General features: G+C 42.6%; 2 protein-coding genes across 2 annotated transcripts in view; one reads left to right on the top strand and one right to left on the bottom strand.

Annotated features, from left to right (window-relative positions):
* The window catches only part of LOC143777037 (E3 ubiquitin/ISG15 ligase TRIM25-like), a 521,945-nt gene that overhangs the window by 333,297 nt on the left and 163,525 nt on the right, over nucleotides 1-25,123 (top strand). The gene's annotated exons all lie outside the window — the stretch shown is intronic.
* Nucleotides 1-25,123, bottom strand: part of LOC143777040 (E3 ubiquitin/ISG15 ligase TRIM25-like) — a 481,784-nt gene that overhangs the window by 384,286 nt on the left and 72,375 nt on the right. The gene's annotated exons all lie outside the window — the stretch shown is intronic.

Genomic DNA, 25,123 nt, shown 5'->3' with positions numbered 1-25,123 from the left:
AACCTATATTCATCTCTATGTGCGTGCCTTCCTCTCATTTCACCCTCAATACATGTGGGGGGCATCTATACCTTTTGGGGTTCATTCCTCTAGAGGCAAGTGAGGTCTTTATTTCCTCTGCAGTACTAGTTAGCTCTTAGGCTGGTGCGTGGCGTCTAGAATCAACGTAGGCACGCTCCCCGGCTAATTCTAGTTGCGTTTGTCAGGAGTAGGGCAGCGGTCAGCCCAGGTTCCATCACCCTAGAGCTTGTCCGTTGTTTATATTTCTTTGCTTATCCAGTGCTATCCCTAGCCATTGGGATTCATGATAGTATAGCCGGCCCACAAAGTGTTAATTGTTTGGGCTGAAGCAGGAGAAAAAGAAGTGTTGGGGAAATTTATTTATTTTTTTTTTTTTTCCCTTCAGAGGTTTTGCTGCCTAGCCCTTAATTGCTGTCTAGCTGCTTCTTACCTCCTCTTAACCCTTTATTGGCTCTGATCTTTGCTGTTTAACATGGATGTCCAGAGTTTGGCTTCCAGCCTGAGTAATCTCGCTGCAAAGGTTCAAAATATACAGGATTTTGTTGTTCACACTCCCATGTCTGAACCTAGAATTCCTATTCCAGAGTTCTTTACTGGAGATAGATCTACCTTCCTGAATTTCAGGAACAATTGTAAATTGTTTCTGTCTTTAAAATCGCACTCCTCTGGAGACCCTGCTCAACAGGTCAGGATTGTAATATCTTTCCTGCAGGGCGACCCTCAGAATTGGGCATTTGCATTGGCACCAGGGGATCCTGCATTGCTCAGTGTGGATGCGTTCTTTCTGGCACTGGGATTGCTTTATGAGGAACCTAACCTGGAGATTCAGGCTGAAAAGGCTTTATTAGCCCTCTCTCAGGGGCATGATGAAGCAGAAATATATTGTCAAAAATTTCAGAAATGGTCGGTGCTTACTCAGTGGAATGAGTGCGCCCTGGCTGCTAACTTCAGAAATGGTCTTTCTGAGGCCATTAAGGATGTTATGGTGGGGTTCCCTGCGCCTACAGGTCTGAATGAGTCTATGGCTATGGCCATTCAGATTGATCGGCGTTTACGGGAGCGCAAACCGGTGCACCAGTTGGCGGTGTCTTCTGAACAGGCACCTGAGACTATGCAATGTGATAGAATTCAGTCCAGAAGTGAACGGCAAAATTATAGGCGGAAAAATGGATTGTGTTTTTATTGTGGTGATTCAGCTCATGTTATATCAGCATGCTCTAAACGCACAAAAAAGGTTGATAAATCTTTTGCCATTGGTACTCTGCAGCCTAAGTTTATTTTGTCGGTGACTCTGATTTGTTCACTGTCTTCCATTTCCGTCGATGCCTATGTGGATTCAGGCGCTGCCCTGAGTCTTATGGATTGGTCATTTGCCAAACGCTGCGGTTTTAGTCTGGAGCCTCTGGAAGTTCCTATTCCTCTGAAGGGAATTGACTCTACGCCATTGGCTGTGAATAAACCGCAGTATTGGACACAAGTGACCATGCGCATGACTCCCGTTCATCAGGAGGTGATTCGCTTCCTTGTACTGTATAATTTACATGATGTATTAGTGCTTGGTCTGCCATGGTTACAAACTCATAATCCTGTCCTGGATTGGAAAACAATGTCTGTGTTAAGCTGGGGATGTCAGGGGGTTCATGATAATGCACCTCCGATCTCTATCGCTTCATCTACTCCTTCTGAGATCCCTGCGTTTTTGTCTGATTTTCGGGATGTCTTTGAGGAGTCTAAGCTCAGTTCACTCCCTCCGCATAGGGACTGTGACTGTGCTATAGAGTTAATTCCTGGCAGTAAGTTCCCTAAGGGTCGTTTATTCAATCTGTCTGTGCCAGAGCATACTGCTATGCGGAACTATATTAAGGAGTCCTTGGAAAAGGGACATATTCGTCCATCTTCGTCCCCTTTGGGAGCAGGTTTTTTTTTTGTGGCAAAGAAAGATGGTTCCCTGAGGCCTTGTATAGATTATCGCCTTCTGAATAAGATTACAGTCAAATATCAGTATCCATTGCCATTATTTACTGATTTATTTGCTCGCATTAAGGGGGCTAGGTGGTTCACTAAGATAGATCTTCGCGGTGCGTATAATCTGGTGCGGATAAAACAAGGTGATGAGTGGAAAACCGCATTTAATACGCCTGAGGGCCATTTTGAGTATTTGGTAATGCCTTTTGGACTCTCCAACGCTCCGTCAGTCTTTCAGTCCTTTATGCACAATATTTTCCGTGAATATCTGGATAAGTTTATGATTGTGTATTTGGATGATATTTTGGTGTTCTCTGATGACTGGGAGTCTCATGTTCTACAGGTCAGGAAGGTGTTTCAGGTTTTGCGGGCCAATTCTCTGTTTGTGAAGGGCTCAAAGTGTCTCTTTGGAGTCCAGAAGATTTCTTTTTTGGGGTACATTTTTTCTCCTTCTACTATTGAGATGGATCCCATCAAGGTTCAGGCGATTTGTGACTGGACACAACCTACATCTGTTAAGAGTCTTCAGAAGTTCTTGGGGTTTGCTAATTTTTATCGTCGGTTCATTGTTAATTTTTCCAGTGTTGTTAAACCTTTGACTGATCTGACTAAAAAGGGTGCTGATGTCGCTAATTGGTCTCCTGCGGCTGTGGAGGCCTTTCAGGAACTTAAGCGCCGGTTTTCTTCTGCTCCTGTGTTATGTCAACCAGATGTTTCACTCCCTTTTCAGGTTGAGGTTGATGCTTCCGAGATTGGAGCAGGGGCGGTTTTGTCACAGAGAAGTTCCAGTGGCTCGGTGATGAAGCCATGTGCATTCTTCTCTAGAAAATTCTCGCCCGCCGAGCGCAATTATGATGTGGGCAATCGGGAGCTTTTGGCCATGAAGTGGGCATTTGAGGAGTGGCGTCATTGGCTTGAGGGTGCTAGACATCGTGTGGTGGTCTTGACTGATCACAAGAATCTCATTTACCTTGAGTCTGCCAGGCGTCTGAATCCTAGACAGGCTCGTTGGTCGTTGTTTTTTTCTCGTTTTAATTTCGTGGTTTCATACCTGCCAGGTTCAAAGAATGTGAAGGCAGATGCTCTTTCCAGGAGTTTTGTGCCTGACTCTCCTGCAGACTCTGGGCCTACTGGTATCCTTAGGGATGGGGTTATATTGTCCGCCGTATCCCCAGACTTGCGACATGCATTGCAGGAGTTTCAGGCGGATAAACCTGATTGTTGTCCACCAGAAAGACTGTTTGTTCCGGATGATTGGACCAGTAGAGTCATCTCCGAGGTCCATTCTTCTGTGTTGGCTGGTCATCCTGGAATATTTGGTACTAGAGACTTGGTGGCAAGGTCTTTTTGGTGGCCTTCCTTGTCAAGGGATGTGCGTACCTTTGTGCAGTCTTGTGAAGTGTGTGCTCGGGCTAAGCCTTGTTGTTCTCGGGCCAGTGGGTTGTTGTTATCCTTGCCCATCCCGAAGAGGCCTTGGACGCACATTTCCATGGATTTTATTTCTGATCTCCCTGTTTCACAAAAAATGTCCGTTATCTGGGTGGTGTGCGACCGCTTTTCTAAGATGGTTCATTTGGTGCCCTTGCCTAAGTTGCCTTCCTCCTCTGAGTTGGTCCCTTTATTTTTTCAGAACGTGGTTCGTTTGCATGGGATTCCGGAGAATATCGTTTCTGACAGGGGATCCCAGTTTGTGTCTAGATTTTGGCGGACGTTTTGTGCTAAGATGGGCATTGATTTGTCTTTCTCGTCTGCATTCCATCCTCAGACGAATGGCCAGACGGAGAGAACTAATCAGACCTTGGAAACTTATTTGAGGTGTTTTGTTTCTGCTGATCAAGATGACTGGGTTGCCTTCCTGCCACTGGCCGAGTTTGCCCTTAATAATCGGGCTAGTTCTGCTACTTTGGTCTCTCCCTTCTTTTGTAATTCGGGGTTTCATCCTCGTTTTTCCTCTTTTCAGGTGGAGCCTTCGGATTGTCCTGGAGTGGACATGGTGGTGGACAGGCTACATCAGGTTTGGAATCAGGTGGTGGACAATTTGAAGTTGTCTCAGGAGAAGACTCAGCAGTTTGCTAATCGCCGTCGCCGCGTGGGTCCCCGACTTCTTGTTGGGGACTTGGTGTGGTTATCTTCTCGTTTTGTCCCTATGAAGGTCTCTTCTCCTAAGTTCAAGCCTCAGTTCATCGGTCCTTATAGGATCTCGGAGATTCTTAACCCTGTATCTTTTCGTTTGGATCTCCCAGCATCGTTTGCTATTCATAATGTGTTCCATCGGTCGTTATTGCGGAGGTATGAGGTGCCCGTTGTTCCTTCGGTTGAGCCTCCTGCTCCGGTGCTGGTGGAGGGAGAATTGGAGTATGTTGTTGAGAAGATCTTGGATTCTCGTGTTTCCAGACGTAAACTCCAGTATTTGGTTAAGTGGAAGGGTTATGGTCAGGAGGATAATTCTTGGGTGGTCGCCTCCGATGTTCATGAGACTGATTTGGTCCGCGCCTTCCATAGAGTTCATCCTGATCGCCCTGGGGGTTCTCGTGAGGGTTCGGTGACCCCTCCTCAAGGGGGGGGTACTGTTGTGAACTCTGTTCATGGGCTCCCTCTGGTGGTTACTGCTGGTACTGGGTGAGTTTGGTGGGTTGCAGCCTCTGGTTTCCATCTGTCCATCAGAGGCTGGGTGTTTCCTATTTAACCTGGCCTTTCTGTCATTTCCTCGCCGGCTATCAATGTATTCACATGTGCTCAGTTCGGTTCCTGCCTACCTGCTTCCAGATATACAAGATAAGCTAAGTTCTGATTTTCAGTTGTTTGGTTTTTTGTCCAGCTTGCTTATTATGACTCTATGCTAGCTGGTAGCTCTAGTGGACTGAGGTTCTCCCCATGTGCCATGAGTTGGCACATGGGTTCTTGTAATCTCAGGATGGTTTTTGATTAGGGTTTTTTGCTGACCACTCAGTTCCTCTTTTGTGTCATTCTGCTATCTAGTTTCAGCGGGCCTCATCTTTGCTAAACCTATATTCATCTCTATGTGCGTGCCTTCCTCTCATTTCACCCTCAATACATGTGGGGGGCATCTATACCTTTTGGGGTTCATTCCTCTAGAGGCAAGTGAGGTCTTTATTTCCTCTGCAGTACTAGTTAGCTCTTAGGCTGGTGCGTGGCGTCTAGAATCAACGTAGGCACGCTCCCCGGCTAATTCTAGTTGCGTTTGTCAGGAGTAGGGCAGCGGTCAGCCCAGGTTCCATCACCCTAGAGCTTGTCCGTTGTTTATATTTCTTTGCTTATCCAGTGCTATCCCTAGCCATTGGGATTCATGATAGTATAGCCGGCCCACAAAGTGTTAATTGTTTGGGCTGAAGCAGGAGAAAAAGAAGTGTTGGGGAAATTTATTTATTTATTTTTTTTTTCCCTTCAGAGGTTTTGCTGCCTAGCCCTTAATTGCTGTCTAGCTGCTTCTTACCTCCTCTTAACCCTTTATTGGCTCTGATCTTTGCTGTTTAACATGGATGTCCAGAGTTTGGCTTCCAGCCTGAGTAATCTCGCTGCAAAGGTTCAAAATATACAGGATTTTGTTGTTCACACTCCCATGTCTGAACCTAGAATTCCTATTCCAGAGTTCTTTACTGGAGATAGATCTACCTTCCTGAATTTCAGGAACAATTGTAAATTGTTTCTGTCTTTAAAATCGCACTCCTCTGGAGACCCTGCTCAACAGGTCAGGATTGTAATATCTTTCCTGCAGGGCGACCCTCAGAATTGGGCATTTGCATTGGCACCAGGGGATCCTGCATTGCTCAGTGTGGATGCGTTCTTTCTGGCACTGGGATTGCTTTATGAGGAACCTAACCTGGAGATTCAGGCTGAAAAGGCTTTATTAGCCCTCTCTCAGGGGCATGATGAAGCAGAAATATATTGTCAAAAATTTCAGAAATGGTCGGTGCTTACTCAGTGGAATGAGTGCGCCCTGGCTGCTAACTTCAGAAATGGTCTTTCTGAGGCCATTAAGGATGTTATGGTGGGGTTCCCTGCGCCTACAGGTCTGAATGAGTCTATGGCTATGGCCATTCAGATTGATCGGCGTTTACGGGAGCGCAAACCGGTGCACCAGTTGGCGGTGTCTTCTGAACAGGCACCTGAGACTATGCAATGTGATAGAATTCAGTCCAGAAGTGAACGGCAAAATTATAGGCGGAAAAATGGATTGTGTTTTTATTGTGGTGATTCAGCTCATGTTATATCAGCATGCTCTAAACGCACAAAAAAGGTTGATAAATCTTTTGCCATTGGTACTCTGCAGCCTAAGTTTATTTTGTCGGTGACTCTGATTTGTTCACTGTCTTCCATTTCCGTCGATGCCTATGTGGATTCAGGCGCTGCCCTGAGTCTTATGGATTGGTCATTTGCCAAACGCTGCGGTTTTAGTCTGGAGCCTCTGGAAGTTCCTATTCCTCTGAAGGGAATTGACTCTACGCCATTGGCTGTGAATAAACCGCAGTATTGGACACAAGTGACCATGCGCATGACTCCCGTTCATCAGGAGGTGATTCGCTTCCTTGTACTGTATAATTTACATGATGTATTAGTGCTTGGTCTGCCATGGTTACAAACTCATAATCCTGTCCTGGATTGGAAAACAATGTCTGTGTTAAGCTGGGGATGTCAGGGGGTTCATGATAATGCACCTCCGATCTCTATCGCTTCATCTACTCCTTCTGAGATCCCTGCGTTTTTGTCTGATTTTCGGGATGTCTTTGAGGAGTCTAAGCTCAGTTCACTCCCTCCGCATAGGGACTGTGACTGTGCTATAGAGTTAATTCCTGGCAGTAAGTTCCCTAAGGGTCGTTTATTCAATCTGTCTGTGCCAGAGCATACTGCTATGCGGAACTATATTAAGGAGTCCTTGGAAAAGGGACATATTCGTCCATCTTCGTCCCCTTTGGGAGCAGGTTTTTTTTTTGTGGCAAAGAAAGATGGTTCCCTGAGGCCTTGTATAGATTATCGCCTTCTGAATAAGATTACAGTCAAATATCAGTATCCATTGCCATTATTTACTGATTTATTTGCTCGCATTAAGGGGGCTAGGTGGTTCACTAAGATAGATCTTCGCGGTGCGTATAATCTGGTGCGGATAAAACAAGGTGATGAGTGGAAAACCGCATTTAATACGCCTGAGGGCCATTTTGAGTATTTGGTAATGCCTTTTGGACTCTCCAACGCTCCGTCAGTCTTTCAGTCCTTTATGCACAATATTTTCCGTGAATATCTGGATAAGTTTATGATTGTGTATTTGGATGATATTTTGGTGTTCTCTGATGACTGGGAGTCTCATGTTCTACAGGTCAGGAAGGTGTTTCAGGTTTTGCGGGCCAATTCTCTGTTTGTGAAGGGCTCAAAGTGTCTCTTTGGAGTCCAGAAGATTTCTTTTTTGGGGTACATTTTTTCTCCTTCTACTATTGAGATGGATCCCATCAAGGTTCAGGCGATTTGTGACTGGACACAACCTACATCTGTTAAGAGTCTTCAGAAGTTCTTGGGGTTTGCTAATTTTTATCGTCGGTTCATTGTTAATTTTTCCAGTGTTGTTAAACCTTTGACTGATCTGACTAAAAAGGGTGCTGATGTCGCTAATTGGTCTCCTGCGGCTGTGGAGGCCTTTCAGGAACTTAAGCGCCGGTTTTCTTCTGCTCCTGTGTTATGTCAACCAGATGTTTCACTCCCTTTTCAGGTTGAGGTTGATGCTTCCGAGATTGGAGCAGGGGCGGTTTTGTCACAGAGAAGTTCCAGTGGCTCGGTGATGAAGCCATGTGCATTCTTCTCTAGAAAATTCTCGCCCGCCGAGCGCAATTATGATGTGGGCAATCGGGAGCTTTTGGCCATGAAGTGGGCATTTGAGGAGTGGCGTCATTGGCTTGAGGGTGCTAGACATCGTGTGGTGGTCTTGACTGATCACAAGAATCTCATTTACCTTGAGTCTGCCAGGCGTCTGAATCCTAGACAGGCTCGTTGGTCGTTGTTTTTTTCTCGTTTTAATTTCGTGGTTTCATACCTGCCAGGTTCAAAGAATGTGAAGGCAGATGCTCTTTCCAGGAGTTTTGTGCCTGACTCTCCTGCAGACTCTGGGCCTACTGGTATCCTTAGGGATGGGGTTATATTGTCCGCCGTATCCCCAGACTTGCGACATGCATTGCAGGAGTTTCAGGCGGATAAACCTGATTGTTGTCCACCAGAAAGACTGTTTGTTCCGGATGATTGGACCAGTAGAGTCATCTCCGAGGTCCATTCTTCTGTGTTGGCTGGTCATCCTGGAATATTTGGTACTAGAGACTTGGTGGCAAGGTCTTTTTGGTGGCCTTCCTTGTCAAGGGATGTGCGTACCTTTGTGCAGTCTTGTGAAGTGTGTGCTCGGGCTAAGCCTTGTTGTTCTCGGGCCAGTGGGTTGTTGTTATCCTTGCCCATCCCGAAGAGGCCTTGGACGCACATTTCCATGGATTTTATTTCTGATCTCCCTGTTTCACAAAAAATGTCCGTTATCTGGGTGGTGTGCGACCGCTTTTCTAAGATGGTTCATTTGGTGCCCTTGCCTAAGTTGCCTTCCTCCTCTGAGTTGGTCCCTTTATTTTTTCAGAACGTGGTTCGTTTGCATGGGATTCCGGAGAATATCGTTTCTGACAGGGGATCCCAGTTTGTGTCTAGATTTTGGCGGACGTTTTGTGCTAAGATGGGCATTGATTTGTCTTTCTCGTCTGCATTCCATCCTCAGACGAATGGCCAGACGGAGAGAACTAATCAGACCTTGGAAACTTATTTGAGGTGTTTTGTTTCTGCTGATCAAGATGACTGGGTTGCCTTCCTGCCACTGGCCGAGTTTGCCCTTAATAATCGGGCTAGTTCTGCTACTTTGGTCTCTCCCTTCTTTTGTAATTCGGGGTTTCATCCTCGTTTTTCCTCTGGTCAGGTGGAGCCTTCGGATTGTCCTGGAGTGGACATGGTGGTGGACAGGCTACATCAGGTTTGGAATCAGGTGGTGGACAATTTGAAGTTGTCTCAGGAGAAGACTCAGCAGTTTGCTAATCGCCGTCGCCGCGTGGGTCCCCGACTTCTTGTTGGGGACTTGGTGTGGTTATCTTCTCGTTTTGTCCCTATGAAGGTCTCTTCTCCTAAGTTCAAGCCTCAGTTCATCGGTCCTTATAGGATCTCGGAGATTCTTAACCCTGTATCTTTTCGTTTGGATCTCCCAGCATCGTTTGCTATTCATAATGTGTTCCATCGGTCGTTATTGCGGAGGTATGAGGTGCCCGTTGTTCCTTCGGTTGAGCCTCCTGCTCCGGTGCTGGTGGAGGGAGAATTGGAGTATGTTGTTGAGAAGATCTTGGATTCTCGTGTTTCCAGACGTAAACTCCAGTATTTGGTTAAGTGGAAGGGTTATGGTCAGGAGGATAATTCTTGGGTGGTCGCCTCCGATGTTCATGAGACTGATTTGGTCCGCGCCTTCCATAGAGTTCATCCTGATCGCCCTGGGGGTTCTCGTGAGGGTTCGGTGACCCCTCCTCAAGGGGGGGGTACTGTTGTGAACTCTGTTCATGGGCTCCCTCTGGTGGTTACTGCTGGTACTGGGTGAGTTTGGTGGGTTGCAGCCTCTGGTTTCCATCTGTCCATCAGAGGCTGGGTGTTTCCTATTTAACCTGGCCTTTCTGTCATTTCCTCGCCGGCTATCAATGTATTCACATGTGCTCAGTTCGGTTCCTGCCTACCTGCTTCCAGATATACAAGATAAGCTAAGTTCTGATTTTCAGTTGTTTGGTTTTTTGTCCAGCTTGCTTATTATGACTCTATGCTAGCTGGTAGCTCTAGTGGACTGAGGTTCTCCCCATGTGCCATGAGTTGGCACATGGGTTCTTGTAATCTCAGGATGGTTTTTGATTAGAGTTTTTTGCTGACCGCTCAGTTCCCCTTTTGTGTCATTCTGCTATCTAGTTTCAGCGGGCCTCATCTTTGCTAAACCTATATTCATCTCTATGTGCGTGCCTTCCTCTCATTTCACCGTCAATACATGTGGGGGGCATCTATACCTTTTGGGGTTCATTCCTCTAGAGGCAAGTGAGGTCTTTATTTCCTCTGCAGTACTAGTTAGCTCTTAGGCTGGTGCGTGGCATCTAGAATCAACGTAGGCACGCTCCCCGGATAATTCTAGTTGCGTTTGTCAGGAGTAGGGCAGCGGTCAGCCCAGGTTCCATCACCCTAGAGCTTGTCCGTTGTTTATATTTCTTTGCTTATCCAGTGCTATCCCTAGCCATTGGGATTCATGATAGTTATACCACCTTACACAGGGACAAAGAGGAAGGTGCAGATGAAAGTGCAGGTTCCTTCATCAGGTGGGGGGGGGGCATACTCGTTGGCGACGTCACTGGCACAGGGCCCCTCAGAGTACGCAAAAGTGTCGCTGCTGGTGGGAGGCGCCCCCGCCATGCAAACACACATCGCTGTACTTTGAGGGGCCCTGTGCCAGTGCCAATGCGAACGAGTGCCCCCCCCCTGCTTGCTCAGGATCACAGCACTTGCAACGTTGAAATACATACCTCTCCCTAATCCACCGCCGTGACGTAGTCCACGTTTCCTGGGCCCACTAAAACCTTGAACCAGCCCTACCCCCCACAACTTTTGCCAAATGACCCCCAATTTCCAATGCCCAACTATTATTATAAAGTTAATTAAGATTGACAAGCTTCAGAAAACAAGAATGGATGTTTTTGGCATTAAAATGGGCACTGTAGGTGTTTTCCTGGCCTCCACTCACTGCCGACTATGCTTCCCCATTGACTTGCATTGGGTTTCGTGTTTCGGTCGATCCCCGACTTTTAGCGATAATCGGCCGACTGCACTCGACTCGACTCTGGACTAAGTCGGGTTTCACAAAACCCGACTCGATCTTAAAAAAATGAAAGTCGCTCAACCCTAGTCATGAGGCCTCTTACATACTGCACGTACCACGCTCCACACGTTACACTTCATTCTTAGCAGCTGCTTATCTGTCATCTGTCACTCACATAAAAGTTGACACTACATATATTACATACAAAAAACATGTATATTAACCCAAAATATTGTATCCTAATTATCAATGCACATTTGTAAATTATTAATTTTAGTATTCTAATATTTATTTGAATATTCCCCAAATATATCTAACACTATCTAACTTAACACTATGTTCTAACCTATAGATAGGACTCTTCCATATGAAATGTGTGCATTTGTTGTACAATTATATTTAGTACAAGTCTGCAACTGAATCCGTTTGAATGTAAAGGCTGAGGAGCTTCTAAAGTTTCTTCTTACAGCTTTAAGTTGAAACAAGAGAGTGACCTGTCACACCATGCAGTGAAGGAGAAAAACTACATTATTACCATGCAAAGGGAAAATAACAAGTTTTTAGCTTATTAGTTATGTATTATTTTTATTAAGTGTTAAATATATACGATCATGCAGTTATTATAACTTCCTGTGTAAATAAAACATAAATTCATGTAAGAAGTTGTTTTTTTTTTGTTTTTGTTTTTTTTTTCAATTCCTGTTTTGAAATGAAAGCTCTAAGGAAGAATAAAAAAATGGTTAATTTCATATTTATTTGAAAACAAAATAATTTAAATATGTATATATTTAATATATGTAATTAATGTAATTCTAAGTATGATTACTGGAATAAATTCTAATTATTTCACTATACCCATATACATACATATATATATATATACATATACACACATATATATATATACATACATACATATACACATAAATACAGTTACTATAATCTTTACTTATACAAATATGCTACAGTACTTACTGTTTACTATATTAATATATATAACTGCAGAAATATATTGTATAAAATAATTACATATTAACAAATAATACATTGTATAACTCAGTTATATACATATATAATTTCATTTTTATCCAATTCCTAACCCAAAATTTACCTCTCTGTCAATAATCTGTTGGTAAACACCATTTAATAAGGTCATTAACCCTATGGACTCTTTGAAGTTGAAGAGCTGCAATAATGGAGTGTTCAGTTGAGCAGCCCCTGGGATACTCACCACTTGTTTCCATTTGTCAATTTCCGCCATTTTTACAGACAGATCTGAACCTCCAGCTTTTAACCCTTTCAGTGCAGCTTCAGTGGAAGACTCATAGGGTTTGTAGCAAATATGTAATTTTCTTCGTACTTCATAGATTTGATTTTGAGTCAGTTTTGGAGATTTTGATTTTGGCTTCTCATAAGATATAATTCTGTTTGGTTTAAAAACCTTAGTATGATTTGTTTTCCTTTCAAGATTCTCATGTTTTCTAGAAAATTCAATGGACTGTGCACATCCATATAAAGAATGTTTCTGTGAAGCAATACCACGAGATACAGGATTTAGGAATCTGAATTTGTTTACAAAACAATTTATCATTGATTTTTTACTGGAATTAGTACTGATCAGTCTGTAAACCCTTTCAAAAATGGACATGAATGTAAAAGTACATTCTTTCCGGCCAATCCTCAATTTTAGAAGAATATCAAGATCTGGATAATTTTCTTTTAGTCCACAAAATATCAAAATTTTTAGTCTTTCTACATCAGTCATTTCTTCATGGAATTCTTCATTCTGCATTTTTAGTGAGAATTTCCTGGAGAACCTTACTGGTAGCCAAATTTTAAATAATTTATTTTTCTCCTGATTAGTCAAATCATACTTATCGGCAAAACTTTCAAAAATCTCTGAATTTCTGCACACATCGATTTTGTCATCATATGCAGGAATGATTTTACATAATTTTAACAAGGTCTTTCTAGATTTAGTTTGGAGTTGGGCCTCTGAGCCGTCTTCTATTTTTAGTGGCCCTTGTACATCTGTTTCTTGTACATCATCTTTGTCAGTTGTCATGTCTCCTACGTGTCCTCCATCTTGTTTTTCATCATGAGGCACAAAGTCACCTTGGGTGGCCATTAATGACACGTGCTTCACTTCTTCATCTTCTTCACTCTTTACTTTACACTCAATCTTGGGGACATCATTAATTTCCATTTCCTTAGAAATTCTTTCTACACTGTCTATTTTGGACTTTGTAACAAACTCATGAAATACATTAACCATATGTAATATATTTTTCAGTTGCTCTTTTTCTTTTTTCCTAGATACTAGCTTAGAATCTAACTTCAAATTCGCGATTCTGCATTCCGCATATAAAGAAAACCAAAATATTTCTACAGTAGATCTATACAAACTTACAAATTCTATCTGACTTGATTTAGCATAAGAATTAATCAAATCCATTGTTCTTACCTTGAAATCTCAGCTTGTAGTTCTTTTGCTGGGCTCCGGACTTCACTTCACCACGACTATTTTTAGCACGTCTATTTTTAGCATGTCCGATGCTGGTACTTGTCAATTCATCTGACGCCCGTTAAAGTCTCCGTAATTCGTAGGTTCTTCTTGTGAGATCTTTGTGACTTGAAGTGGAATTCCTGAAAACTTGCACAAAATCTAGCTTCTTCTATATTCCCCCCTGTGGAAGGTGAAGGAAATCCACGCAAAAATAGCACAAAAAATCAAAACTGGCTGGCTTCGGCAATGTTAAATATGCTTATTTTGCACATTTATTTAAATCAGGACTTAACCAGGTGCGTTATTCTTAAAAGAAAAATGTCGTCATATTCTCATAAAAAGTATAGTGGTTTATTGATTGTCCATAGAAAAATCATATTGCAGTAAAACATAAAAATAGACGAAATGGTTACATACAGATTGTCCATGTGTAGATATCAGCATTGGTTACTCATCTTTCCCAAGTCCTAAATGGAAGCCGTCTCTTTGTGTGAAGTTTGAAGGTCATGATGGCTGCCAACAGCTGTTGTTCCTTCCTTCTCGGACATCCATGGAGAGAATGAGGGTGAAGATGGGAGATGACAGTCCCACGTGACAAAAGGCCCCCCCACCCTCCTAAGAGACGCTTATATATCTTCTCTACGGATCACGTGTTACCCTGTATATGGAGTGGACTTATGCTCTGAGCTCCTATATACATAAATAGCTTTTTGTACTGTCAGCAAGAAGCAATGTGCTCTGTACTGCATCGAGACCCAGAATATGTCAATTAATTAATATTTAACAGATTCCACCCAAAAATCATCCCACCTTCAGGGACAAACCTCAGATCCTCTTTGCAGCAACAAACACAGGAAAACCACACCAAATGGTCAGTCTGGACAGTATAACTGCCAACTTACTGTGGTTGTTGTGGGGGATGATCAGTCCCAATTTTCCAGTGCCTGCGTCCGGTCCGAGGGCCCTTTGTCTTGTTGTCCTCCGGGGGGCAGAGGCGTTCCTGCTTGGGGCCCCACGTTTTGGGTGCCAACTGTTGAGGGAGGATCTAAATTGATCCTTCATGGTTAACTCAGTGATTTCCAAATTAACCCCTTCATGACCGTGGGATTTTTCATTTTTCCGTGTTCGTTTTTCGCTCCCCTCCTTCCCAGAGCCATAACTTTTTTATTTTTCCATCAATTTGGCCATGTGAGGGCTTATTTTTTGCGGGACGAGTTGTACTTTTGAACGACATCATTGGTTTTACCATGTCGTGTACTAGAAAACGGGATAAAAATTCCAAGTGCAGTGAAATTGCAAAAAAAGTGCAATCCCACACTTGCTTTTTGCTTGCCTATTTTGCTAGGTTCACTAAATGCTAAAACTGACCTGCCATTATGATTCTCCAGGTCAGTACGAGTTCATAGACACCTAACATGACTAGGTTATGTTTTACCTAAGTGGTGAAAAAAATTCCAAACTTTGCAAAAAAAAAAAATTGCGCCATTTTCCGATACTCGTAGCGTCTCCATTTTTCGTGATCTGGGGTCAGGTGAGGGCTTATTTTTTGCGTGCCGAGCTGGCATTTTTAATTATACCATTTTGGTGCAGATACGTTCTTTTGATCGCCCGTTATTGCATTTTAATGCAATGTCGCGGCGACCCAAAAAACGTATTTCTGGCGTTTCGTTTTTTTTCTCATTACGCTATTTAGCGATCAGGGTAATGCTTTTTTTTATTGATTGGGCGATTCTGAACGCGGCGATACCAAATATGTGTAGGTTTGATTATTTTTTTATTGATTTATTTTGATTGGGGCGAAAGGGGGGTGATTTAAACTTTTATGTTTTTTTAATTTTTTTCACATTTTTAAAAACTTTTTTTTTCACTTTTGCCATGCTTCAATAGCCTCCATGGGAGGCTAGAAGCAGGCACAACCCGATCGGCTCTGCTACATAACAGCGATCATCAGATCGCTGTTATGTAGCAGAAATACAGGTGTGCTGTGAGCGCCGACCACAGGGTGGCGCTCACCGCTACCGAGGATCAGTAACCGTAGAGGTCTCAAGGACCTCTATGGTTACCTTCCTGACACATCGCCGACCCCCGATCATGTGACGGGGGTCGGCGATGACGTCATATCCGGCCGCCCGGCCGGATGCGGTAGTTAAATGCCGCTGTCTGCGTTTGACAGCGGCATGTAACTAGTTAATAGGTGCGGGCAGATCGCGATTCTGCCCGCTCCTATTGCGGGCACATGTCAGCTGTTCATAACAGCTGACATGTCCCGGCTTTGATGCGGGCTCACCGCGGAGCCCTGCATCAAAGCAGGGGAGCTGACCTCGGATGTACTATCCCGTCCGACGTCAGGAAGGGGTTAATCTACAAGGTGTTGCCGGCAACTGAAAATGACCAGACGGAGACGTGTGTCTCTGTTTGGGGGGGATCAAGCTGATCGCTCTGGCCCCCGTTTATTCTGTATGGCTTTTCATAATCATAGAAATTATACTTCAACCTATCAGCATAAGAACACGCTCACAGTTCTTAACCTATAAGAATGCAGGAACAGTCTGTGCGTCAAAGTTTTGTAGAACAATACACCCTCAGTCTCATGTTCTGTTTAGATTGCAACAATCAAGGTCTCATAACAGCTGTAAACTTTAGCCTACTAACAAAATTTATATCAAAACAACAAAATGGAGTCGAAAAGCACAAAATGGAGAATCTCTCTTAATTTCTTCCTTCACAGGATCAGGGGTATTGGTTGCTCAGAGCAAGCCGTAATTGGGTCTAGTTTGTCAACTAGACATATCGCATACAAGGACGCCTGGGGTATTGACCCTATTTTTTGGCCTGGTAGTAGCCCTACCTTGCCGCGGAGGTTGGGGGTTGCTGCGATCAGCACCAGCGGGGGCCATAATGAGAGTGGTGTCCAACTGTAAAAATAAGAATAAAATAAAAAAAAATCCATGTACTCACCTGTCCTAATCGTCCCCCCGTAATGCTCTTGACCACTCATGCAGAGGAAGCGGGGAGAATGATGCCTGCAGCGAGCGACCCCGGACCTCAGTGAGTGACAGGACACCGCTCACTGCAGGCGTCATTCTCCCCGGCTCCTCTGCATGATCGGACGCATGGATTACAGGGGGGGACATTTAGGACAGGTGAGTATAATTCCTTATTTTTACAGGTGCAGGCAGTGGGAGACAACTACTACTCTCATCATTATCTTCTGCTGGTGCTGGAAACTCATTCATTTCAATGGCTTGTGTGTGCCACGGTCTCCGGTGCGTGTGGAAACTGTCACCACACGTAGCGGAGATACTGACGTGTGAAAGAGCCCGAATAAAGAAGGTTTTATTTTATTTTAAATATAAACTTGTCCACAAAAGTACAATCTATTTAAATCTAAGATTAACATGATCTGTAAAAATTATAAAAGAGAAAAAAAAATGTTATGCCAGAATTGTGGGGTTTTGGTCACAATGCCACAAACAAAATGCATTAAAAAGCAATCAAAGCATCATATGTGCCCCAATATTTAATATATAGAAGTCCCAGATGTTTTGGAAAATATCAGCTCAAGTAATTTTTTTTTGTTATGAAGTTATGAATTTTTCAGTTTTTTTACCCAAATAAAATAAAAAAAACAACACAAGCCCACACAACATTTTATATTTCACCACTGACAAAGTCAAAGTTACAGCTCATAGAAGAAGGGGAGGAGAAAACGAAAGAGAATAAAAAAAAAAGTAGCATTCCATGACTGCACACTTAAGGGGTTAAAAGCTTGGCCTTGTTAGAGGCCGTGTGTCCACCCACTACAATGAGCAGCCAATCACAGATCACGTGAGCAGTGCACTCCCTACACTGAGCAGCCAATCACAGATCACGTGAGCAGTGTACTCCCTACACTGAGCAGCCAATCAGAGCATGTGTGCAGTGCATTCACTACACTGAGCAGCCAATCACAGATCACGTGAGCAGTGCACTCCCTACACTGAGCAGCCAATCACAGTAATGTATGTGTTTATGTGGGAGGAGCCCAGTCACAACAAAGCATTGCCAACCATTCCCCACTTGCTCACACTGCTCCAAGTCTCCTCCACATCACTAGCAGCCGGCAGAGGAAAAGCAGGATCCAAGGTAAGAGCTGCTCAAATAAGAGCAAAAAAATCAGCTCGATCAGTGGGAAACGTCCTTAGGACGAGCATTAAGGAGCCGTGTGCGAGTCCAGAATCTGATTTATGGAACTTCTTCTGTTGATACATTCAGATTCTTCAACTTTTATTCATTTTTATTTGTTTTTTTCCGAGTTTCTTTTACAACTTTTTATAGGAACATTTCAAACTTCCAATTGTAACAAACATAATATAAATCCGGATGGAGCGTCCACAGTATATAGAAAGTCCTGGCTCTGGGGAGAAGGAGCTCAGACAGAAAAGCACGCACGCCTCTTGTGTTTGTTTGTTATTTCACTTCCATCAATATGGCCGTGTGAGGGGTTTATTTCTTAGCGGGACGAGTTGTACTTTTGAACGACACCATTTATTTTCCTGTATAGTGTGCTGGAAAACAGGAAAAAAAGTCCAAGTGCGGTCAAATTGCAAAAAAAAAAGTGCAAATCCACAATTTTTTTTTTTTTACCGTGTTCTCTAAATCCTAAAACTGAGCTGCCGTTACCGTCCTCCGGGTCATTACGAGTTCGCAGACACCAAACATGTCCAGGTTCTTTCCTATTTAAATCATCGATCAAAAAAACTGGAGACCTCTATTTAATAATGAACAAATCTTTATTACACCCGATATTAATGCATTAAAGCACAGAGACGGTCAGGTAGTGCGCGACTGGAGCACACATGGTGCGTTTAGGGAAGATGCGGTAACAGTAAGATCAAAATACTATTTATGGCAAAAAAGTCGTCTGAAATATATAAATGTGGAATTTCACATAATATTTCCCAAAAGTGGAATCGAAATAAAAAGATCTAATCACACCACAAATAGTTCAAATGAAAGAAGAGGATATAGTTATAAATCTCTATTGTTAAGCTTAAAAAAAAGCTCAAGGCTGAATTTAATTTTTTATTATTATTATTATTATTATTATTATTATTATTATTATTTTTAGTATTATAATTATCATTATTTTTATTATTATTATTACTACTATTTATTATTATTATTATGTTATTATTTAATATTTTATTATTTATTATTTCATTATTATTAATTATTATTATTATATTATTATTATTATATTATTATTTTTATTGTTATTATTATTTTTTAAATTATATTAATTTTATTTTTATTATTATTATTTTATCATTATCATTATTATTATTAATATTTATTGTTATTATTATTACACTGCCATCTAGTGGCAAAGGAAGGAATGGCATCCTCTCAACAATTTTCCAAACAATTCTTACTCTCCAATTCCTCACAGAAGTTCCTTACCTGTGCATTGAGGGGAATGTCCAGCACTATTTATTAATTATGCTACAAAAAAATCAATAAAGTGCATACATAAAAGGTATATCCGATAGTATTGGGCACAAAATACTAATTCTCCTGAATCAACGATTAAATTATCCTATCAAAAAGACTTGGAGAACTCGTAATAAAATCAACAATTCTTTATTAAACACAATAATTAATAAAACATATCATTTGTAACTAGTACATGATCAGACACTACATGGTACCGTCAATTAAGAAGTGGTATAAATGTTAGATAGTTCTTAAAAAATATCTAGTTATTCTTACACAAACCGTCCTCATTATATTGGACCATGGAACTATATTCACCGTAACATTGCCAGGAATTGCAGCCACAAATCTCCGCACTTTTTTCATACAAAATCAATAGAGATTTTTTATACATAGGACGATCTTTTCTATTGCTTTATTATTATGCCGCCCTCTAGTGGGAGAGAGAGAATTACATCCTATGGCTGCCGTCACACTAGCAGTATGTGGTCAGTATTTTACATCAGTATTTGTAGCCAAAACCAGGAGTGGAACGATTAGAGAAAAAGTATAATAGGAACATCTGCACCACTTCTGTATTTATCACCCACTGCTGGTTTTGGCTACAAATACTGATGTAAAATACTGACCAAATACTGCTAGTGTGACAGCAGCCTATTGGTGATTTAACCCCTTAACGACCGCCGATACGCCTTTTAACGGCGGCAGTTAAGGGTACTTAAACCACAGCGGTTAATTAACGGCGAAAAAAAAAAAGAAAAAAACGCGAAAAAACCTGAACGTGTGCACATAGCCTTAGGGTTGGCATTAGGGTTACATTTGGGATTAGGGTTAGGTTTGGGATTAGGGTTAAAGTTAGGGTTAGGGGTGTATTGGGATTAGGGTTAGGTTTGAGGTTAGGGTTGAGATTAGGATTGGGGGTGTGTTGGATTTAGGGTTTTGATTAGGGTTATGGTTAGTGTTGAGATTAGGGTTGTTTTGGGGTTAGGGTTGTGATTATCGTTAGGGTTGTGATTAGGATTAAGGATCGGGTTGGGATTAGGGTTAGGGGTGTGTTGGGGTTAGGGTTGGAGTTAGAATTGGGGGTTTTCCACTGTTTAGGTACATCAGGGGGTCTCCAAACACGACAGCCAATTTTGCGCTCAAAAAGTCAAATGGTGCTCCCTCCCTTCTGAGCTCTGCCGTACACCCAAACAGTGGTTTACCCCCACATATGGGGCATCAGCGTACTCGGGATAAATTGGACAACTTTTGGGGTCCAATTTCTCCTGTTACCTTTGTGAAAATGAAAACTTGGGGGCTAAAAAATCTTTTTTGTGGGAAAAAATATATTTTTTATTTTCACGACTCTGCATTATAAACTTCTGTGAAGCACTTGGGCATTCAAAGTTCTCACCACACATCTAGATAAGTTCCTTGGGGGGGTCTAGTTTCCAAAATGGGGTCACTTGTGGGGGGTTTCTACTGTTTAGGTACATCAGGGGCTCTGCAAATGCAACATTACGCCCGCAGACCATACTATCAAAGTCTGCATTCCAAAACGGCGCTCCTTCCCTTCCGAGCTCTGCCATGCGCCCAAACAGTGGTTTACCCCCACATATGGGGTATCAGCCTACTCAGCATAGATTGCACAATAAATTTTGGGGTCCAATTTCTCCTGTTACCCTTGAGAAAGTAAAAATTTGGGGGTGAAAAGATCATTTTTGTGGAAAAAATATGATTTTTTTTATTTTCATGGCTCTACATTATAAACTTCTGTGAAGCAGTTGGGTGTTCATAGTGCTCCCCACACATCTAGATAAGCTCTTTGGGGGGTCTAATTTCCAAAATGGTGTTACTTGTGCGGGGTTTCTACTGTTTAGGTACATCAGGAGCTCTGCAAATGCAACATGACGCCCGCAGACCATCCCATCAAAGTCTGCATTCCAAGCTGCGCTCCTTCCCTTCCGAGCCCCGATGGGTGCCCAAACAGTGCCCCCCCCCCCACATATTGGGGTATCAGCGTACTCAGGACAACAGATTTTGGGGTCCAATGACTCCTGTTACCCTTGAGAAAATAAAAAATTGCAGGCTAAAAAATCATTTTTGAGGAAAAAAAAAGGATTTTTTATTTTCACGGCTCTACTTTATGAATTTCTGTGAAGCACTTGGGGGTTTAAAGTGCTCACCACACATCTAGTTCCTTAAGGGGTCTAGTTTCCAAAATGGAGTCACTTGTGGGGGGTTTCCACTGTTTAGGCACATCAGGGGCTCTCCAAACGCGACATGGTGTCCGATCTCAATTCCAGCCAATTCTACATTGAAAAAAGTAAAACGGCGCTCCTTCTCTTCCAAGCTCTGCGGTGCGCCCAAACAGTGGTTTACCCCCACATATGGGGTATCGGCGTACTCAGGAGAAATTGCACAACAAAATTATGGTTACATTTCTGTTTTTACACTTGTGAAAATAAAAAAAATTGGTTCTGAAGTAAAAGTGCATAAACAGAGAAAAAAAAACTTTCTTTAAAGTGCAAAGTGCAATATAGTAGTATTACATTGGTGCAAGGCAATCCCCATAGCAAAAAAATGCATAAAACCCTTAGGCTAGGTTCACATTGCGTTAGTGCAGTCTGTTTAGCGCATACGCTAACGGACTGCGTTAATGCAATTGCCAAAAAAGGATCGCGTTATGCGATAGAGCATCTGCGCTAGCGGGAACGGACCCAACAATGCTGCAGACAGCGTTCGAGGTCCGTCACAAAATAACGGCACATCACTAACGCATGCCAATAATGGCATGCGTTAGCGATGCGCTACATAAATTGCGGCCAATGGATGCGCTAACGGATCCGTTACATAGCGTTAGTGCCGCTATGAAACAGATTCCGTCAGCGGACACCCACTAACGCAATGTGAACCTATCCTTAGGGGAGCATACCACTGAATCACACTGAAGGACCACGTGTTGGCGCACTGTGCAAAAATACATATAAGGAACTATGAGCCCATATATTGCTCCATACCTTATGAGCCCCATATAACGCTCCATACAGAATAATGAGCCTCATATAATGCTCCATACAGAATAATGAGCCCCATATAACGCTCCATACAGAATAATGAGCCTCATATAATGCTCCCTACAGAGTGGGCCCCATATAATGCTCCATACAGAGTGGGCCCCATATAATGTTCCCTACAGAATGGGCCCCATATAATGCTCCCTACAGAGTGGGCCCCATATAATACTCCATACAGAATGGGCCCCATATAATGCTCCATACAGAATGGGCCCCATATAATGCTCCATACAGAATGGGCCCCATATAATGCTCCATACAGAATGGGCCCCATATAATGCTCCACACAGAATGGGCCCCATATAATGCTCCACACAGAATGGGCCCCATATAATGCTCCCTACAGAATGGGCCCCATATAATGCTCCCTACAGAATGGGCCCCATATAATGCTCCCTACAGAATGGGCCCATATAATGCTCCATACAGAGTGGGCCCCATATAATGCTCCCTACAGAATGGGCCACATATAATGCTCCATACAAAATGGGCCCCATATAATGCTCCCTACAGATTGGGCCCCATATAATGCTCCCTACAGAATGGGCCCATATAATGCTCCCTACAGAGTGGGCCCCATATAATGCTCCCTACAGAATGGGCCCCATATAATGCTCCCTACAGAATAGGCCCCATATAATGCTCCCTACAGAATGGGCCCCATATAATGTTCCATACAGAGTGGGCCCCATATAATGCTCTATATGTAAATGGCCCCCACATACTGCTTTAAACATTAACCCCTTTCTGACATCAGACGTACTATCCCGTCCATGTGACCTGGGCCCGAAAGACCATGGACGGGATAGTACGTCTAAGCTACCCCTGTGATCGTGACCTGGTGTCAACTGATTTTCACAGCTGACACCCGGCACTTTAACCCCGGAACACTGCGATCAAACATGATGCATAGAGAAGCATCCCGTAGGGGGCTCCCTGTGTGCTTCCCTCAGAACAACGTGATGTGATTGCATTGTCCTGAGGTTCTCCTTTCAGACCCCCAGCTCCAAGATGGTCGTCGTGGGGTCCTTCCGGGTCCTGCAGGGAGGTGGCTTCTCAGTGCCTGCTGAGAGCAGGAGTCCACAAGTCTCCTTCACTGAATGTCAGAGCGCTGATCTGATACAGTGCAAAGTGTCCGATCAGCGCTCTGACTTTATATAGTGATGTCCCATCCTGGGACAATGTAAAAAAGTAAAAAAAAAAAATATTCGCATGTGTAAAAATATATTTTTTTAATTCCTAAATAAAGAAATTTTTTTTCCAATAAATACATTTCTTTATGTAAATAAAAAACAATAAAAGTACACATATTTAGTATTGCCACGTCCGTAACGACCGATCTATAAAACTGTCCCACTAGTTAACCCCTTAGTGAACCCCATATTAAAAAAAAAACAACGCTTTATTATCATACCGCCGAACAAAAAGTGGAATAACACCCAATCAAAAAGACGGATATAAATAACCGTGGTACCGCTGAAAACGTCATCTTGTCCCGCAAAAAGTGAGCCGCCATACAGCATCATCAGCGAAAAAATAAAAGTTATAGCTTTCAGAATAAAGCGATGCAAAAATAATATTTTTTTTATATAAAATAGTTTTTATAGTATAAAAGCGCCAAAACATAAAAAATGATATAAATGAGGTATTGCTGTAATCGCACTGACCCGAATATTAAAACTGCTTTATCAATTTTACCACACGCGGAACGATATAAACGCCCCCCCCCAAAAAAAAAAAAAAAATCATGAATAGCTGGTTTTTGTTCAATCTGTCTCCCAAAAATCATAATAAAAAGCTATCAAAAAATTTTATGTGCCCGAAAATGGTACCAATAAAAACGTCAACTCGTCCCGCATAAAACAAGACCTCACATGATTCTGTGGGCCAAAATGTGGAAAAATTATAGCTCTCAAAATGTGGTGATGCAAAAACTATTTTTTTGCAATAAAAAGCATCTTTTAGCGTGTGACAGCTGCCAAACATAAAAACCCGTTATAAATAGTAAATCAAACCCCCTTTATCAGCCCCTTAGTTAGGGAAAAATAATAAAATGAAAAATTATTTATTTCCATTTTCCCATTAGAGTTAGGGCTAAAGTTAGGGTTTGGATTAAGGCTAGGGGTGTGTTAGGGTTGGGATTAGGGTTAGGGGTGTGTTGGGCTTAGGGTTGTGGTTAGGGTTGGGATTAGGGTTAGGGGTGTGTTAGGGTTATGGTTAGGGTTGGGATTAGGGTTAGGGGTGTGTTGGGCTTAGGGTTGTGGTTAGGGTTGGGATTAGGGTTAGGGGTGTGTTAGGGTTATGGTTAGGGTTGGGATTAGGGTTAGGGGTGTGTTGGGCTTAGGGTTGTGGTTAGGATTAGGGTTAGGGGTGTGTTGGGGTTAGCGTTGGAGTTAGAATTAGGAGGTTTCCACTGTTTAGACACATCAGGGGCTCTCCAAATGTGACATGGCGTCCGGTCTCCATTCCAGCCAATTCTGCGTCGAAAAAGTCAAACGGTGATCCTTCCCTTCCAAGCTCTGCCATGCGCTTAAACAGTGGTTTACACCAACATATAAGGTATCAGCGTACTCAGGACAAATTGCACAACAAATTTTGGGGTCTAATTTCTCCTGTTACTCTTGGGAAAATTTAAAATTGGGGGGCAAAAAATCATTTTTGTGAAAAAAATATGATTTTTTATTTTTACGGCTCCACATTATAATTTTCTATGAAGCACTTGGGGGTTCAAAGTGCTCACCACACATCCAGATAAGTTCCTTAGGGGGTCTACTTTCCAAAATGGTGTCACTTGTGGGGGGTTTCAATGTTTAGGCACATCAGGGGCTCTCCAAACGTGACATGGTGTCCGATCTCAATTCCAGCCAATTTCGCATTGAAAAGTCAAACGACGCTCCTTCCCTTCCGAGCTCTGCCATGCGCCCAAACAGTGGTTTACCCCCACATATGGGGTATCAGCATTCTCAGGACAAATTGTACAACTATTGGGGTCCAATTTCTCCTGTTACCCTTGGTAAAATAAAACAAATTTGATCTGAAGTAATATTTTTGTGAAAAAAGTTAAATGTTCATTTTTTTAAAATATTCCAAAGATTCCTGTGAAGAACCTGAAGCATTAATATACTTCTTGAATGTGGTTTTGAGCACCTTGAGGGGTGCAGTTTTTAGAATGGTGTCACTTACTTTGTATTTTCTTTCATATAGACCCCTCAAAGTGAATACAAATGTGAGGTG

This window comes from Ranitomeya variabilis, chromosome 5, assembly GCF_051348905.1.
Source record: "Ranitomeya variabilis isolate aRanVar5 chromosome 5, aRanVar5.hap1, whole genome shotgun sequence".
Classification (NCBI taxonomy): domain Eukaryota; kingdom Metazoa; phylum Chordata; class Amphibia; order Anura; family Dendrobatidae; genus Ranitomeya; species Ranitomeya variabilis.
Note: the sequence above shows the minus strand (reverse complement) of the source record. Positions and strands in the feature narration are given on the sequence as shown.